The sequence below is a fragment of the Vulpes lagopus genome, chromosome 7, assembly GCF_018345385.1.
Source record: "Vulpes lagopus strain Blue_001 chromosome 7, ASM1834538v1, whole genome shotgun sequence".
NCBI classification, from domain to species: Eukaryota; Metazoa; Chordata; class Mammalia; order Carnivora; family Canidae; genus Vulpes; species Vulpes lagopus.
In genome coordinates this window covers 89158243-89163195 of record NC_054830.1, presented here as the reverse complement: position 1 = coordinate 89163195, position 4953 = coordinate 89158243, and the positions used below count along the sequence as shown (strand labels likewise).

The 4953-nt window shown below is 36.2% G+C and overlaps 1 pseudogene; it reads left to right on the top strand.

Moving 5' to 3' along the window:
* The first annotated feature begins 457 nt into the window (after nt 1-457).
* LOC121495747 lies at nt 458-1248 on the top strand (annotated as a pseudogene).
* Nucleotides 1249-4953: the final 3705 nt, after the last annotated feature.

Sequence of the window (4953 nt, the reverse complement as noted above, 5' to 3'; positions counted from 1 at the left end):
ATTTAGAATAGAGAAAACCTTGGATATGTGAAGAGATTGAAACAGGATAATGACAGGGCACCTGGGTGGCTCAGTGTTTGAGTGTCTGCCTTTGGCTCAGGACGTCTGCCTTTTATCTCGGGATCCTGGGTTTGAGTCCTGCATCAGGCTCCCTGCAGGGAGCGTGCTTCTCCCTCTGCCTGTGACTCTGCCTCTCTTTGTCTGCATGAATAAATAAATAAAAATCATTTAAAAAAATAAGATGATGACAGTAGGAATAGAATATTTTCAAGATAAAATCTGAAGAATTAATAGGACTTACTGTCAGAAATTAGAAATAAATGAAAAGAGGCATGCAATTTGACTTTGTGGTTTCCAGTCTTACTGATGGGGAGTCACACTGTAGAAATAAATAGGAGGCCTCGATCCTGAAGCCACCACCTCTGCCGGAGGCTGCAGCGGGACCCTCCCTGGAACCATGTTTTGCAACCAGTATGACAATGACGTCACTGTTTGGAGCCCTCAGGGCAGGATTCATCAAATTGAATATGCAATGGAAGCTGTCAAACAAGGTTCAGCCACAGTTGGTCTGAAATCAAAAACCCATGCAGTGTTGGTTGCATTGAAGAGAGTACAGTCAGAGCTTGCAGCTCATCAGAAGAAAATTCTTCATGTTGATAAGCATATTGGTATCTCAATTGTGGGACTTACTGCTGATGCTAGACTGTTATGTAATTTTATGCGCCAGGAGTGTTTGGATTCCAGATTTGTATTTGACAGACCTCTTCCTGTGTCTCGTCTTGTATCTCTAATTGGAAGCAAGACCCAGATACCAACACAACGGTATGGCCGGAGACCATATGGTGTTGGACTGCTTATTGCTGGTTATGATGATATGGGCCCTCACATTTTCCAAACCTGTCCATCTGCCAACGATTTTGACTCTAGAGCCATGTCCATTGGAGCCCATTTTCAATCAGCTCGTACTTACTTGGAGAGACGTATGTCTGGGTTTATGGAGTGCAATTTGAATGAACTGGTTAAACATGGTCTGCGTGCCTTACGAGAGACACTTCCTATAGAACAGGACCTAACTACAAAGAATGTTTCATTGGAATTGTTGGTAAAGACTTGGAGTTTACGATTTATGATGATGATGATGTATCTCCACTCCTGGAAGGTCTTAAAGAAAGACCACAGAGAAAGGCACAGCCGGCTCAACCTGCTGATGAACCTGCAGAAAAGGCTGATTAACCAATGGAGCATTAAGTCACAAACCACTCTATATGTGTATTATCAAATATGTAAGAATGCAGGAGCCCTTAATGATGACAGTAATCTATACTTTGAACCAAAAGATGCAGCGTGGTCTTCTGGTATGTTTTAGGAATCGGTCCAGATGTGTTTTTCCCAAGTAACTTGTCTGAACCATATAATGGTGTGCATTTTTCTTTGAGAGGGTCTATATAATCATTTTCTAGAAAGTATAGTTATCTGTACTAATGTTTTTATATGAAGAACATAGTGTCTTTGTGGGGAAATATTGCAAATTTTGGATATTTTGAATGTGACATCTGGGCAGATACGCTAATAGGAAGGTGAGGATAGGAAGAATGAAGTTTTGGGAAACACTTGGGCTGAAGGCAAACACAAATGATTCCAACAGAGGAGGCAACATGAAGTCATGGGATTCCTGGAATTCATTGAGGGACCTTGAAGAAACAAAAGTAGTCAAAGAATAATTTATGGGAAAACATAATTAGGTATTTTGAAAAATAAGATGAAACATAGAATAAGAAAAATAAGGACAGAAAGGAGATTCGAGAGGGAACATTTTCTCAAAAGTGAAATTGAAGAAGTTAAGAAGGCCATTGGTTCTGGGAAGTCTGCAGAGTGATCAAAATCATTTTTTCTGCATTCATAAACAAAAGCACGATTTTGGGGGGAGGAATTCAGTCTCATTGAGGATCTCATGAAAGTTTTGATTCTTTGTCTAGGAAAAAACAAATGATCTATATCAAGCCTTTTATATTTCATTTCATTAAATATCATCTAGGGACTCTAGGTTAAGACAACTTTGAAAGAAAGAAAACTATATACCTTCAGCAGCAACTTCAGCAAATTCCAATAATTGACTGTAGGTTAATTTTATATGATGGAATATAGACCTCTCTTTTTTCTGATGCTGCTCACTTGCAAAATTGCCTTTGTTTTTCCTCCTTATTTATGATTAATTTGAAGAATTACTATAATAATGGAAATTTATATGAGCAAAATAGCCAGTGGTTCTAGTTTACAAACCTAAAGCCCAAGAAAAACGTCATTCCATAGGTTTAACTTGGTAAAATAATTTATTGGTAAAATAGAGGGAGTTAAAAACACTATCTTAAATGGAAATAGGGGAAAATACTATACAGATAATTCTCAAAACCTTTGGGTTTGTGCTTTCAACTTTTAAAAAACAGACTGTATGATTTTCTTTCCTACTTAATGTTGTACTCCTTCCAGGGAAACCTTCTTGACTGTCATCTTCACAGGTACTTCTATCTTAGGTCAGTTTCTAGAAAGCAAACCCTGAAAGAAGGATTTGTGTGCATGCAAATGATTTATTAAGGAAGTTCTTCCAAATGAAACCTGTAATGGAATAAGAAAAGCAGGGCAGGAAGGAGAAGAAGCTAAAAAATGATTTCAGTCTAGTTCCAGACTCAACCTGATTCACAGGATACTCTGGACTAAACATTAAAGTTCAAAGTTTATCCTAACTGGAGACTAAAAAGTATGACTATAAAATTCCTGCAGTTGCACAAGTCTTTCAATTTAATGCCATGGAAGGGAGGGGCATGATAATAAACTCCAAGACACTTAGAGATATCATCCAAAGGAGACAGACATAGTGGTAGGGCTTGGGTAGTCCTAGTAATATTATTGTAATATTGGTAACAATATCCGAAGAATATTATGCTCCCTTGTATTCTTTCCTCTTAAATAAATTTCAATGTTAATATAATCACTGTGGCTTTCTTCGCCTAAGTATTAACTAAGTGGACTTTTTTCATTGTAAGTATTTCGTACTGTAAGTATTTTTATATTTGGGGTGCCTCTCTTGTAAGTGACATATGCTTGGTCTTGTGCTTTTTTAATATAATCTGGCAATCTCTTTTTCATTAGGGCATGTGAATTAATTGCTTTTAATGTGATTATTGATATGGTTGGGTTTAAATATCTTGCTATATGCTTATTGTTTATATCATGTGCTATATGTTCACTTTTCTACTCTTACTGTCTTCTTTTGGATTGAATGAATTTTTTATGATTTCATATTATCTCCTCTGTTACCTTATTAGCTATAACTGTTATTGGTATTTTAGTGGTTGCTATAAGAATCTAGTTCATATCTTTAAATCATCACAGCCTACTTTCAAGTGATATCATCATACTTCACATGTAATATGGATACCTCTATGAAGAGTTAGCCTCCTAGTTAATGTGTGAATTTTCTGGCCTTGCTATAAGCAATTAAAAGGTTTTTGCCTCACAAGACTGATGGGGAAAAGCTGCCCTCCCCACACCTGCTGTACTGTACAGCCAGCAGTCTCTTAAAGGAGGTGTGGGCAAAGTCTCAGGTCCCTCTGGCTGGTCATGCTCTTTATGTGCAACATCCTAACTCCAGTGTCTTCACCTGTATTTCATCATCTTCGACCTTGGGCATAGGTCTTTTTCAGGTGCCTCTTCAGAGGCCTCTTTAAGAGGGGGAAAACATAAGACCCTTTTTACCTCTTTCACTGAGTACTCCAGTACTTTCCAGTCCTGGTCCTCCCCTTTTGCCCTGTCTCTACCCCATGGTCTATAAAACTTTCTGAACTCTTTGTTTAGGACCTTCTAGACAGAGAGACAACCCCCACGTCTGTGCTAATCTACCTCTATTGGTGCACTGTTCCATGGGGGGAAGTGAAACAAGGGAAGTCAGCATTCTCTGATTTTAGCTTCTGACTTATATTATTGTGGTAAATGATTGATGGTATCACTGTTACTTTTTTTTTTTTTTGGCTTACTACTTTAATTGGACACCTAGCAACTCCACTTTCTCTCTCTGCTCAGCTAAGTTCCTGACCCTTTATAGTAGTAAAGTCCATTTCTCTTCTCCTATCTCTTCTGCTATTATTGTCACACATTTCACTTTTACACATATTATAAACCTCATATTTTTATTTTAAAAATAAATTATGTATTATTATTTCTTGCCTTTTGGAGTGACTTAAATAGCCAGAAAAATTTCCTGTATTTACCCATGTAAGTTGCCATTTTCAGTGCTTTTTTTCTCCTGCAGCTTTTTGATTAATATTTTCACTTAATATATCCCTACTGAAAAAAAATATATATATATATCCCTACTGTCTGAAGGATGTCCTTTAATATTTTTGGTGATGCAGTTTGTGGTGATAAATTGTTTTAGCTTTTATATATCTAAAATGTTTGTGGGGATTTTTTTTGCCTTCATTATTGAAAAAATATATTTGTTTTGGAATACAGTTCTCAATTCAAAGTTTTGTTGCTTTTTTTTTAATGCTGTTATTTTAAAGATGTTGTACCACTGTGTTTTCACTTCTATTTTTTTCCTATGAGAAATACGATCTTTGGTCATCTGCACATAATGCTTTTTTTTCTTGACTGATTTTAAAGATTTTCCCTTTATCTCTCTTATTCTTGTGATATAATTCTATCACAAGGTCCCTTCATATAGTTTTCTTCTTGTTTCTGTTTGTGTTCTGTTGAACTTGTGAAACACTTTATTTATTTATTCATTCATTCATTCATTCATTCATTTATTATTTATTTATTTATTTTTTAGTTTTCATCAGATTTGGAAAGGCTTTGAAAATGACTTTTTTCAAATATCTTTACTGCTCATACCCTCATTTGTTCAGGACTTGAATTACAGATTAGGCTACTTAAAGGTTTTTCAAAATTGTGTTT